Below are 13,739 nucleotides of genomic sequence, written 5' to 3'. Positions count from 1 at the left end.
TGCTTTATGAGGTTTGGTTCCCAAGTTTGTGAGTGGGGAGAAAAAAACATGGCAGAAGATCAACAATCATGTTTTTTTTTGCTTTCTTTTTTGAAAATTATATGACAAAATCCTTGTCATCTGAAGAGGCAAAAAATATTCAGCCAGAGAATGTAGGACGCTAGTATATTAGACATGTGTTAATTAATAATGACATGTTAATTTTCCATATATTATAGTTTTTCAGGTTTTTTAAAAATTTGTGATTTGTTTGAGACTTTTTGTTTTAAACAAACATTTGCTTGAATATCTAATTTGTATTTATAATTTTGAATTACTTTTCCTAAAAAGAAACACCCAAGTTGTATAGGCTTCAGGCAGTACAAAATCTGTTTCCCATCCCACTTGGCCTCATGCTTGCATTTCTCTAATAAAACAAGCCTACATATTACCATTTTAGTTGATGGGAAAGAAAAATGGATAAGAGGTCTTGGCCTCCTTCCCTTTGTGTCCACTGAGAGAGACAAGAAAACCGTTTAGGCAATCGATATCCCAGGGGTGATGAGCTCCTAGTCACCTCTACTGAGAGGACAGAAGAAGCAAAAAAATACTTCCAGGAAAAGTTCGTAGGTTCTCTGGTCTCACAGATACGGTTAAAAAAGTGCTGAATTTGGAGTAAAAAAAATGAATTATTATTCCTGACCTGCCTCTTATGAGCTGTGGGAACTTAAGGAAATCACTTCACTTTGCCAAGCTTCGGTGGTCTCTCTTGCTCTCAAATGTGGTTTTTATCTTCACTTACTTCACAAAGATCTTCTTTGGATCAAAAGACATAATATATGTTAAAATTCATTGGCATAAATAAAGGCGTACTGGTTTAAATTGTTAGTGATATACCTTACTTCTCAGTAGGGACAAAACATGTTCTGTGATGGAGTAGGAAGGCACCTCATCTACCCCTCTTCAGTGTTCAAGATAATTGTGGACACTGGAATGACAGTTGAGGAAGATGAGAAGTTGGGTGACAAGTAGCCAAAGAAAAGTGTCTTCAGTAGAATTCCAGCCTCGACTTCCCTTGTTTGTGAGTGTATCTCACCTAGTCCGTCAGCTGGCTAATGTCTAGCAACATCTGTCTAATTATTTTGGGGACTTTTAAAAAATTATAATAATCCATGTATTTATGGCTACTCTATTTTCCAGAACTGATGGTGCACATAACAGCCCAAATCAAATGATACAAAATGGTAATTGCTGTTACCTTTACTTTTGTTTTGTGCAATTCATGAAGAAATATCATCATGGGTGGCCATATTGTAGAGTAGAAATATCATTCTACTAGTAATAGGAAAATTCTATTTAGTTACAGCTTTTAAAAAGGCAGTATATACTTGAAATGAGTCATATACTTTCTCTGAGTTTTAGGTCCTTTACTGGTAAAATAATGTCAGCCCAATTTTACCAAAAGTATTATGAAGATCAAATAATAAGGAAGGGATATTGAAGGATCTTGCCAAGCCTATAAAGTCTACTCAATTAAATGGTGATATTATTTCCTAAGAACTCCTAATGAGGAGGCAGTAAAATACATTAACTATGAGATTGAAAAACAGAGAAATAAGCAAATGCAAAATCTACTATTTGATAATTCCTGGAGCCATTAGCTCGATAATATACACACACAAACATAAGAAAAATAAATGAAAAACACTTCTTTTATCTAAACTTGCCCTTTTCTTTTCTGGATGGTCTCATAATGATAATCTGGAGTCTACCAATTCCATCTTAAGGGATTGTTTGAAGCATTTAATCAATCTTTTATAAAATGTATATGTCTGCTGCTTTTATAATTGTGACTGGAAAAAGGAGGTGCTGGATATATTTTGCACATTTTCTGATTCTCAGACAGAGTCGCTGGCAAGGATTCTGTACCACAAATTCCCACAATGCACTAGTGATAAATTTCCTTCCAGGCAAATATCAGCTAACTGTAGTATATAGACATCTGCCCACATTGGAAGAAACAAATCATAAAACTGCTATTCCATAATCACAGAACTGAAAGAACTACATAAGTGAAATGACAGGCTATTAATTCTGGTTTGGAAAGCATGAATAGGACTTTTGATGAAGTTTAATTTTCTTTTGGCTCTTCAGAAATGGATAAATCATTTAAAATAAAAATAGATGTATTATAACACACTCATTTCTCTCAATATTTATTATTTGGGGAAAAGTGTTTTTTTAATAATGAAAAATAATGATCAAGTGTTCACATGAATGCTTCTCTGATGCCTCACTGAGCTCTAGACTTGAAAACTATTTGGCATAATTTAAGTAAACCTCCAGTATATACAATTTTAATTGAAAAGATATATTTCATTAAGTGCTGTCACACATCACTATTGTTACTAAATGAGGCTTGGTGGTACCTCTAAGACACTTTTCTACTGACTGGTTTTTGTCTCCAACCTGAGCCAAATATAGCCTTCAAGATAGATATCAGCTATCATACATTGCATATGAGATATTATGTAGATACAGATATGGTATACATTGTTATGTTTTATAGCATTTATATGATGTACATTCATATGAATATTTTTATCAGCAATTTCACTATAAAACTTTAGTGACATAAGAATAATTATCAATTTTTAAAAGTCTTGCACCTGGAAAAGTATTTATAGTTCTATGAATTAATCAATACAGAATGCTATGACAGTAAGATACAGAAAGGGACAAAAAGAGGAGAAAGCATTTTGGAAATAAATATACCCTATTTAATATAAATAAATAAAAATAAATATGTCAGTCTAGAATGTGTGAGTAAGAAAGTTAGAGTTCTTTTTTTGTTTTTGCAAATTCTTTTTCTCATTTATGAGATAATGAGCTTTATTTTCTATTTTTTTCTGAGGTTGGCAAATTCACCTTGAAAAAAAAAATTATTCACATAAGAATAATTATCAATTTTTAAAAGTCTTGCACCTGGAAGAGTATTTATAGTTCTATGAATTAATCAATACAGAATGCTATGACAGTAAGATACAGAAAGGGAAAAAAAGAGGAGAAAGCATTTTGGAAATAAATATACCCTATTTAATATAAATAAATAAAAATAAATATGTCAGTCTAGAATGTGTGAGTAAGAAAGTTAGAGTTCTTTTTTTGTTTTTGCAAATTCTTTTTCTCATTTATGAGATAATGAGCTTTATTTTCTATTTTTTTCTGAGGTTGGCAAATTCACCTTGAAAAAAATGTAGGAAATAACACTGAGAAAGGCATATGCGCACTACCACTGCATTTTAATTAGGACCCCACATAATCATATCTAAGTTTACTTGTGTTCCCTGCAAAGTATGTTAGGGCCAAGGAGCCAATAGGACCATTCTGCCTCAGTCACTCTAGAACTCACTGAAGTTTTAGTGAGCACATAGGTAACAACTGACGGCTCAGTGAATAACTTAATTCACGTGGAAAAAAGTACTAATGGAAATCCACCACTTTTCTCCATTTGCACCAAATCTGGGCTTTTACTACAGGATGCTGGTTGCATCTAACATCGTCTCCAACTGTTTCTTCTTCCCCAAAGCCCCAGGATAATGCCTGTGGCCGCTGACACCAGCAGTGCGGTGGCTATCAGTGTAGCAGAGGTGACTTGTTTCCATATCCTTCCATATAAGCGGTTGCCCTACTGGGCTCCCCAGGTAATCACAGCTTATTCATATACTTAAGAATTTACAGTTGGTAAGAATCTCAAAGAATAGAAGCTCAAATTAAGACAAACATCCAGGTCTTCTCCTCATTTTTCATTTTTTAATATTTTGAGGGAAATATTTGAAACATGGACTCATACAATTGTCCAAAAAAGATTCCGAAAATATGTTATTGAGGTTTCTCTTTTTACAATCCTATCTGAAACTTGACACTAAGTTTTGTTTTTTAATTACTGTTATTAACAAGTTGAGAACACTTTCTGTTTTATAAGAGGTTGAGACTTGAATGTACTTTTGGAGCAGACTGTCCCTTGTTTGGGGGGAAAACATACCTGAATGTATCTTTTAAGACCTATCTTATAATGCAGAGGTACACCTCAATTTTCCTTAAGGAAAACTATTTTTTAAATGCAGCTCTTGTAGCCTGAGATTATTTTATTTTATTTATTTATTTATTTTTTTGCGGTACGCGGGCCTCTCACCGCTGTGGCCTCTCCCGTTCCGGAGCACAGGCTCCGGACGCGCAGGCTCAGCGGCATGGCTCATCGGCATGGCTCATCGGCCCAGCCGCTCTGCGGCATGTGGGATCTTCCCGGACCGGGGCATGAACCCGTGTCCCCTGCATCGGCAGGCGGACTCTCAACCACTGCGCCACCAGGGAAGCCCTTAGCCTGAGATTCTTGATGAAAATTGGTAAAGGAAATCCTATGGGAGGCTGAGGCAGAGCTGTGGCTCTAAGACTTGGTGGGATTGTGTGGAGAGATTTCCTTTTCCTGGTACAAACAGCTTGTGTCTGTAATTTTTGTCTTGCACATCTTATGTGCATGCATATGTCTGTGCAAGTGAGAACATGTGAGAGAGAAAGAAAGAGAGAGAGAGAGAGAGAGAGAGAGAGAGAGAGAGAGAGAGAGAGAGAGAGAGAGCTTTTATTTGAGTAGTTCTTCCCCTGAAATAGGAGAGCATAAGATGGGAAATCAGCAGGAATGGGTTTTCAGGCTTGATGCTTGATGTCCATCTATGGGAAAGCAAGGCTATGAGAAAAGACCAGATTCTTTTATAATTTTTTTATAATTAATTAATTAATTTTTGGCTGTGTTGGGTCTTTGTTGCTGCGTGCGGGCTTTCTTTTGTTGCAGCGAGCTGGGGCTACTCTTCGTTGCAGCGTGCAGGCTTCTCATTGTGGTGTCTTCTCTTGTTGCGGAGCACGGGCTCTAGGCATGTGGGCTTCAGTAGTTGTGGCGTGTGGGCTCAGTAGTTGTGGTGCATTGGCTTAGTTGCTCCGTAGCATGTGGGATTTTCCCTGACCAGGACTTGTACCCATGTCCCCTCCATTGGCAGGCAGATTCTTAACTACTGTGCCACCAGGGATGGCTTCTTCGTCCCAAGAAGACCAGCTTCTTCTTGGCTTAGCTTGACATGGATTGGCCAATGGATATTCAACTCATCCTGCCACACAAGATCAAATAATCTAATATACTGATTATATTCTGATATAATTGTTGTTTAGGAGCTAAAGAATAAATCCACCTGTGGTGGGTATTAATGATCAAGATAATAATAGCTAATACCTACTGAGCACTTAATGTATGCCAAGCAATATTCTAAATGTTTTATATATGTCAACTGTTACCTGTATAACAACTCTGAGGAGGAACAATTAATGTCTCCATTTTACAGATAAGGAAGCTGAGGCTTACAGAGAGAACTTTCTTATAGCTCTAGAGATAGATTACAATTTGGTAGGGAGCTGTACTCGAAGGGTTGATGAAGCCATGTTGCATGTTGTGTCTTGTCTGAGTTACCGAGAAAAGTCATCATTTATGACAATACTTAAGAAGGGTTCTCTCAGTGGGCTTCCCACCAGGCATTGAGAACTGAAAAATTCATGAAAGCACCCTGCTGGCGAAAGAGCCAGCCAAAGGCACATGCCACACAGAATTCAGCTACATCTGATTAGAATTCTGTTAGTCAGGTAAGATTTTTTCTTGGCACCCTTACCTTTTCTCTGTCCCCTTTGCCTGAAATTCAGGTTTCCTGGGTTGTTGTACTGTTATCCTCTACATCCATTATAATGTGTTGATTGACATGATCCCAAACATCAAACTATCCTTACTGCTGTTATATTAGTACATATTTAAACCTGACCAACCTTATTTATTTTTACCTTCCTGAAGATAACTATTCTTACTTCTTTTGTGTGTGTGCACATGTATATGTGTGTATCATTGGTGTCTAGCTTTTTAAAAAAGTTGTGAATTCAAATGATCCTTGTTTTATTCCTAATCTCAAAGAGAAAGTATGACTATTCATTAAATAAGATATTTTGCTGTAGGCTTTTGGTAAATACCTGTAGAAGATTAAGAATATCCCTTCCATTTTTAGTTTTCCAAGATTTTCTTTTTAAATCATGGATCAATATTAAATTTCATTAAACTTTTTTTCTACATTAATTGAGATGATCATGTGGTTTTTCTTCTTTACTCAAAGGATAGAGTACAATGATTTTCTAATGTTAAATCTACATTGCATTTCTGAAATAAATGCTACTTTGTCATGATATATTGCATTGCTTATTGAAATAGTTTTGCTAATACTTTGTTTAGAATATTTTGCATCTATGTACATGAGTGAGTTTGGCCTATGTTCTTCTTTTCTTGTACTGTTATTTTTGTGGTTTGGTATCAAGGCTATGATGGCCCCACAAGGAGCTGAAAAATGTACTCACTTTTTCTATTCTCTCAAAGAGGGTATGTAACACTGGTGTTATTTCGTTCTTATGTGTTTGGCAGAATTCCCTGGTGAAAATTTATTGGTCTGGAATTTTCTTTGTGCAATGATAATACAGTTGAACTTCCTATTTACAGAAAGGAAAAATAATGCCAGGGAAAGAGTGACACATTTAGTACTGACAGCCCTAGGTGCTTGACTTATCTCATGTACCTGAAATTATTGAAAATATCTTTAATAGTTAAATGTGCACTATATAGATTTTTCTATTTTTTTTTAGTTTTATGAATTGCAGTTTATAGAATTTTTAAATTTCATCTAAAATTTTATTTGTCAACAAATAAACAAACAAAGTTGTTTATATTGTACTATCTTTTAATGCCTGATCTTTATTGATGTTTCCTTTTTATTCTTGGTATTGGTTGTTTGGCTTGTTCTTTTTTCTCTTGATCAAGTCTCACTGGAGCTTCATCAAATTTATTAATTTTTTCAAAAAATTAATTTTTGGCTCTGTTGCTGTTCTCTAAAGCAGTACCCCAGTGAGGCAGCCAGAAATTAGAAGGGCTGGCTTCCTTGGGTGATCAGGGAGGCAGCGTGTATGCATGTGGCCCATAGGCAGAGAATCACTAGACAGCAGTGAACCAGCATTAGTGGGGATGTCAAGGGAAGCCCAGAGAGCTCAGATATTAGAGATCTTTCCTTTGAATATCACATGGATCTTTGAGAGTCTAATGCAATACTAGAATGGAGAAGGAAGTTCTATAATGGCTGAGGTGGAATTTTCCTACTATACGGAAGTGCAAGCTTGGAGTTAGAATTGTGTTGGTATAATCAAACTTCTTGTGGACTTAGCTTCATACCATCTCATTTTTGTTTTCATAATTTTTCTTGGTAAAAAATCAAAATTTTCATGGACTTAGCTTCATATCCTCTCATTTTTGGTTTCCCACATAGACAAATCACTTCAAAAAAGGGCAAGATTCTCATGAGTCCTGTTTCCAGCTTCTGCCATTGCTACCCTATCACTCACTCCTGAACAGTTACACTTCCACAGCCTAGAAGGGGTTGCTTTATAAATAAGTAAATAAGTTGTGTGTCTGTGTGTGGTGTGTGTGAAAGATGGGGATTTGATTATAATTTTTAATTAGTCCAACTTAAGGTTTACATATCTCAAAGGAACACTATGGGAAAACTTGGCAATTAATGTTTGTAAATCACCTTGAGATCCTTGAGGAAGAGAGATGCTATATAAATGAATAATATAGTAATGAAAATAGTAGTACATGTACTCACATTCCCAAGCCAGTTGCCTGAATTAGGTCTTGAAGTCTAAGGAAAGCTGTACAAAATGTAACTATCTAAATAAGAAAGTATTTTCACAGCCCTCAAGTCATAATTGAAAATATCTGTGAAATACACAATAAAAGCATAACCCATGACTATGATTTATAATACACTTATGAATGCTTATCATTTATATAAGTAACTATTTCACTATTTGTATACAGTTATTGGATCAAAAGCTAAACACTGTAATCCTTTCTTTGTGATGATATTATGTGGAAGCTAATTGGCAGTGTTTCAACATAATTGCTGAATGTTGCTTAATAATAAATTATAGTTCTATTACTAGTTTAAGACTTGTCAATGGCATAATAGATATTTCTGCAAAGATTTTTTAGAAAGAATTCTTTAAAAAGGAAAAAAAAAAGCCTAGAGCACCTTCAAACCATAAAAGAAATTACTTCCTCCCCACCTGAGTACCTTTCATTTCCTTTCAGTATTAAAGTTCAATAATCCTATACCTATGACAATGTCCCTTCCTTTTTGGCACTGCACAAGAGGTAAGGGGGAGGAAGAATATACTTGTTTACTTTACATATGACACTAAATTCTGCCATTTTGTATTATTATCAGTTGATTTGAAAGTTCTGAAAATGGCATCAAACTTCACAGAACAGGTAAAAATCAATCATTCCCATAGTTACACAAAGTAAGTTAGGGCATTAGGGCTTTACTAAATAAGACTTTTAGGACCTAGAAAATAGAAGAAAGAGCCATTCTGTTAGTTATGAACTACGATTACTTTCTAATTTCATAAGTCTATTCATTTCCTACTTAGCCAATTTTATTATAGGAAAATATTTTGTCTATTTTCATTGTTGTTTGTTATCTGTTTCCCCCAACCCCCAATAAGAATATAAGCTGTTTGGAACAATATTTTGTCTGCCTTATGTATTATTCCCAGCACTCTGACTTTACCTTCCACATAATAAATGCAAGATATCTCACTTCTGGAGAGCTTCTTGTTACATATTTAACTGTATACCACTTGTTGGAATAGAAAAGAAAATAGAGGGTTACTTGATAAGTTGTGGAAAATCATAATACAGAATAATATAATGACTATTTTCTTTTATACTGATACCAGAACAGGAAGAGGAAGTAGACCTTAAATATTGGCAAATTTAAAAACATAAATAAAGCACAATGAAATATCCTTATGGCCTTTAAAGTATTTTCACATAGATGATATACTTTACCTCAAGTCCTGGCGGTATGTGTCTCAGGTCAGTTAAGGAACAGAGTGGAAAGAAAAGTTTGAACAAGTGAGAATGTATGTAGTTGGGATAAGAAAGCTGAGATTCCACTTCCACTTATTAATGATAGTTTATAGACTAAGAGATTTATGTTGAGGTTGAGGATTGGAAGACCACATCCTTAAAGAATTCTCTAAGCAGTTGAAAATGTGCCTGGATTTGGGTAGGACTGAAGGTCCCAAGATAAGGTTTTAGAAACATCTGTATAATTTATAGTCAAGGTTTAGGAGTGAATGTGACCACAAATTCAGAGAGAAAGAATGCTTAGTTCAGAGAGTTGGGAGAAATTCCATCATTTAGAAGATGAGGGAATATTAGAAATTTTCAAAAAAGTTAACCAATGAAATATAATTAAAAGAGGAAGGAATCTTGGATAGTTCAGAGCCACACAAAAAGAAAACAATAGAATGGTCCAGAGAGGAATGTTAACTGTCAAATCTTGCAGGAAGATCAAAGGTAGATGGTAGAGGAACAACAGCTGATTTGGAAATTCAGTCTTAAGAGAGCAATTTCCATTGAATGGTAGGAATGGAAGCTAAATTATAGGATTTACTAGTGGATGGGTGCTTTAGGGCACTGAATAAGATTAATTTTTTTAAAAAAGCTGGATATTTAAAGGAGAGAAATAGGAGAGGTTCATGAAGGAGTAAATGAAGAGTTTATTTTTACATATATTTTATTGTTTAATTGTTTTAGAATAGAAGGACAAGTATATTTATGGGTAGAAGGAATCCAATGGAGAAGGAAAGTAGTAAAAACTAAGACATATAATTTAGTCAAGGAAATAAAAAGACAAGGGAAAAGGATAAAATTATACAGAGAGATTTAGATGTCAGGGGAAGGAATTTGATATATTCAGTGTTATGTTCTTGGTCTCAGCCAAACAGGAAAGTAGGCCATATGCTGAGATAAAATAGGGTCACTGCCATAAAGTGAATGTACTACAGATTTTGGAACCTGATAAACTCAAAGTCATTTCTAGGCTCTGCCACTTATTTTATAACTTTTGAAATGTTACTTCCCATTACTGAATCTACTGCCTTGAAAAATGGGAATAATAACTCCAATCTTGAAGAGTTATCTTAAATTTGGAGGTAATAGTAACCAACGTTTATTGAGCACTGTCTACCTACCAGGTCCTGGTTTAAAAACTTTACGTAATTGAACTCATTTAGTTGTTAAATCAACATTTTGAGGTAGGTGCTATCATTATTCCAATTTTGCACAAGGAAATTGAGGTATCCAGAGATGGAATAACTTTCACAAGGTCAAACAGCTTGTAAGAAGCAGAGCTAGCATTTGAACCCAGGCAGATACATTATCTCTGTAATATATCTAGAAGAGCTTAGAATGGTTCTTGACATATAGAAGATTCAATAACTAGGACGTTTAATTAATGCTAACTTTATTAAATTAAGGACTTATAAAATGTGTTTCTAATTTTATACTAACTTAAACCCAATAGAAAATCATCCAATGAGGAATTAAACATTTTCTGCACACCATAGGTTGATCCTGAGGCCATACCTGAGGTTAGCTATATATGGCTTTAAATAGGCATAGATTGAGGCCCAGATATGTCTCATAGTACCCTAGATGACTAACTTTATCTTGTCTTTAAATATGTTTAAATTCTATAGTGGTTTTTCTCAGTTAATTAAGATATTCTTCCCTAACTTCTTTTTCCTGAGAATTTACAGAGTATCACGATATTGTTTGAGGAACATTGAGGGACTGGTCTTTACTAATTATGAAGTTAAACTGTTATGAACTGAGAAGTACACCATCTTGGATCCTTGGTCTCACCACATCCCACTATTCTGGAACTCTGGTATCTGCTTCTATATTCACCTCATTTAAATATAGAAGTTCTGATCCCTAGGAATAAGGATGCATTAGAAGTAGTATAGCCCTTATAGGGAATGAAACCTGAAACCAAATCACCTAACACCGGAAGTTAGATTATGGTTATCGCAGATTGCTAGGGTTCCAAAGAACCTGCAAAGCAAATAAAAATTCTCTTTGAAGAGATATACCATCATTCTAGGCCTCAGACTATTTCTAAAAGTAATTTTTCATATCAATGTTTGGCTTGCAGTAAAAAATAACTGGACAAACCATGCTGTGAGATAACAAATGAGAACTAGACATAACCACAGAAAATAGAAACAAACTTTTAGGGGATTCAGATATTGTAATTGCAGTTATGAGATAGTTTAAAATAAGTATGCTTTTATGTTCAAGGAGAGAAAGAACAAGATAAGGAACTTCAGTAGATAGCTGGAAAATATTTTAAAAAGGGAGATAGCAGAACTGAAAAAGAAAACAAAGATATTTTAGAACTAAAAAATATGTTAAAGGTTAAGATCTTAATGGATATATTTAAGAGTAGGTTAAGGACAACCAAAGATATAATTAGTGAAATATAGGTAAGCAAAACACATTCAGAGTGAAAAACAGAGACAAAAATGAAAAATACAGAAGAAAAGTTTGGAGACAAAAAAGATATAGTGACAAATTTCAATTTAATGTAATTAAGGTTCTATAAAGAAATAAATGAAAGAATGAAACAGAAGGGATACTTAAATAGATTATGGCTATTTTTTTCAAAATGATAAAATACATTAAACTGGAGATTCAAGACTTATGAACCCAAACAAAATTTTTTAAAAAATCCATGTTTAAGACCCTCAAAGCTAAACTGTAGAAAATTAAAAACAAAGAAAATATAAGTTCAGTGAGAGACTAGAGAGATTGCACTAAAATAAAGAAAAATTAGACTTTCTGCCTTATTACTAGAAATAAGTAATAGAAACAAAAAAATAGAATATTATTTTTTAAATTCTGAAAGAAAAATCCAACGTAAGTTTTATACTCAGAAAAAGTTCTTAAACTTACATATGATAATACTCATAACCTTCAAATGGCTAGTACTGAGGTTCATGGTTTAAGAATATGGAAAAGTAAAAAAATAATAGATGTATATATTGCATATCAGGGCTTGTAGAGAATGTTAGAGATATTAAAAGTCATATACTCTGGAAAATAAAATAACAGTGAGTTATTTCTTCAAATCCTCATCAATTTATTCAACAAATATTGATTGGGTACCCACTATGTGTCTGGTATTGAAAACAGTTAAAACCTGTACTTTAATGGAGCTTATATTCTTGTGCTGAGAAATAACGAGAGTAGCAAAACCAAAACAAATATATATAAATAAATATATATAATATATAAAATAAATATAAAATATACTATCAGACCTAAGAATGCGATACGAATGGTAGTGGGTCTCAGAAGAGGCCTCTCTGTTGAGGTGACATTTAAGCAGAGATCTAAAGGAAGAGAGGAAGGAAGCAGTAGAGATACCTATGGACAGACCTTTCCATGTAGGAAAGAAGGTAAGGGTGTATTTGAGGAGCACAATGCAGGACAGTGCCTCCAAAACAGTGGAAGGGAAGAGAATGCTAGATCTGCCAGATCATAAAGTTGACTGTGGTCTTTGGATGATTTTGTGATTGGGGGTGCAGGGGAGGGCTAGGGTTATGGGAAAATTTTGTGCAGGAGAGTGCCATGATGGGAGTTAAATTTTAAAAGATTCCCTTTGGCTTCTGTTAGGAGAGCAAACCACAGGAAGTACTGAAGAAAACTGGGGAGTATTGAAGACATTCAGAAGTCTGTGTGTGCGACGCTGGTGGTCATCACTGGAGAGCTACTGGAGTACGTGGTGAAATGATACGGTAGGTATTTGCAGTATCTGCAAAGGGTTAATATATAGCATATTTTGATTAAATGTTTGTATGTCTTCTGAAGGATACATTTAGAAGTTATAAATTGAATTAAAGTGAGAAAGTTTAGGGGCAACTTTAATAAAATCTTATTAAAGTGAACTATAGGAGTTCTAAAAATGTCATTTTAATTTAGTAGCTTCAGATTATTTATTTTGTTTGGGAAAGTACAATAGATCACCTCTTCAGATATGAAATAGCAATTTTTAAATTCAAAATATATTTTAATGGTGTATTTCCAATATAGCATTTCCTCTGAATTACGATCTACTCCAAATGTCAATATGAGGAGTTTCACTGCATTGTGCAAAGATTTTTATTTTAAAAAAGGTGTTCTGAAGATGTTGGGTTTCTGATTCTATGAACTCCAGAAATATTGGTCTGGTTCTAGAATAAATTCATATTATTAAGTGGATGGTGATCTCTCTTCTTAGTTAGAAAATTATCCCCAGAAGATGTTTTAATAGAACTACTCTTTTTAGAGTAATAAAATCACCAGGTGTCTTTCTTCGTGTGATCTGGTGTTCTTTCTCCACCCGCATCATTGCTCCACATACTCTTGGAGTTGTGTTCCAGTTTAAAATGAACACTGGATGAGTCTATACCAGTGTTCCAGGTCGGGCAGAAGAATCACCATCCAGACTGTAATTAAATTTCAGTGAAATTGCTGCATTGAGATATTATTTAAGCAAACATGGAAATAGCATTTAAGTCTTTTCCTTCAAATGACAAAATTACATAATAACTATTAAAATTCATGATCCTAGGATTAACCTCTAACTTTGAGATTAGCTTGCTCTTTGTGTCTCAACTCAGTGTCTTATATAAATTTCAAATCCAGAAGAGTTAAAAAATGATTTTAAATAGCATTCCCTTGAGTACATTATTAAATCTTATTCTAATCCTGTAACAGGATTAATTACCCGATG

The 13,739-nt window shown here is 34.3% G+C and overlaps 1 long non-coding RNA gene across 3 annotated transcripts in view; it reads left to right on the top strand.

Annotated features, from left to right (window-relative positions):
* Positions 1-13,739, top strand: part of LOC307196463 — a 706,311-nt gene that overhangs the window by 415,324 nt on the left and 277,248 nt on the right. For all 3 annotated transcript variants that reach the window (XR_013831138.1, XR_013831139.1, XR_013831140.1), the window contains one exon: positions 12,641-12,762. This is a non-coding gene — a long non-coding RNA (uncharacterized lncRNA). The remainder of the gene's footprint in view (positions 1-12,640; positions 12,763-13,739) is intronic.

The sequence above is a fragment of the Stenella coeruleoalba genome (assembly GCF_951394435.1).
Source record: "Stenella coeruleoalba genome assembly, chromosome: 13".
Classification (NCBI taxonomy): Eukaryota; Metazoa; Chordata; class Mammalia; order Artiodactyla; family Delphinidae; genus Stenella; species Stenella coeruleoalba.
The sequence above is the reverse complement of the archived record's forward strand: the minus strand, read 5'-3'. Positions and strand labels throughout refer to the sequence as shown.